General features: G+C 43.6%; 1 pseudogene across 1 annotated transcript; it reads left to right on the forward strand.

Moving 5' to 3' along the window:
* The first annotated feature begins 301 nt into the window (after positions 1-301).
* On the forward strand, positions 302-376 carry ACRALDRAFT_t195 (annotated as a pseudogene). The gene has a single exon. The product of its transcript is annotated as a tRNA-OTHER (tRNA).
* Positions 377-864: the final 488 nt, after the last annotated feature.

Genomic DNA, 864 nt, shown 5'->3' on the forward strand with positions numbered 1-864 from the left:
CTATAGCCCGAGCCTAGTAAATTATACCAGAATACCTATAGCTATAGTTCTTGCTAGAAAATAACCACGCTATCGCTTAGTGGCCTTAGTATAAATAATTATTCGAATAGTACCTTATAATAGCTAGATATAATACACCCCGCGGCCTAAACGGGTTATTTTTAGATAGATTAGCCCGTAGGGCTAGCAGAGTTATAGTAACCGAAACAGGCTCGCCTATACGTATAAATAACACACTAATTAGCCGCTAAAGCCTAATAATCCGTAGTACTAACTTATTAGCGGAAATAATTAATAAGATGCCTTTATAGTATAGTAGTGGTATACCTAGTATATAGTCGAGGTGACCGGGTCCGTTCGAATCCGGCTAAAGGCGCACGTAAAAGAGGAACTCCTTTTCCTTTTTTATGCTACTCGGATCCTATTCTAGGGGGCCCTTATCTGCCTTAGTATATACGATAAGGGTTAAATAGGGGGCCTGTTAGACCTACCTTCCGCCCGGCTTCGCTAGTCGTTAACAGGTGCCATAGGGGAGTTAGTCGCCCTACTATGGAAATAAGAAGACGGTATCGCGCTGTCCCTAAGCGCGTGAGTAAAATACGCGGCGTCTCTTCCACGATACGGAAGCAGCCTCTTATGCTATTACGTAAGCGTTCTATATAGGCACGTAGCCTACGTTAGCTCCACCTATAGCTATCTAAAAAGAGTAAGGGAAGCTTAAGAGCTTTAAACCCTAGGAAGCGCATATATAAGTCGCCCGTAGTAGGCTCGTAGGGTTAGCCCTAGGGCATATAGGAGGCGCATAAAACCAACTAAGATAATCACACGCGCGCTGTTAATCGAGCATGTAGTCGACTTTAAAGC

Source organism: Sodiomyces alcalophilus (genome assembly GCF_042370955.1).
Source record: "Sodiomyces alcalophilus JCM 7366 unplaced genomic scaffold ACRALscaffold_5, whole genome shotgun sequence".
NCBI classification, from domain to species: domain Eukaryota; kingdom Fungi; phylum Ascomycota; class Sordariomycetes; order Glomerellales; family Plectosphaerellaceae; genus Sodiomyces; species Sodiomyces alcalophilus.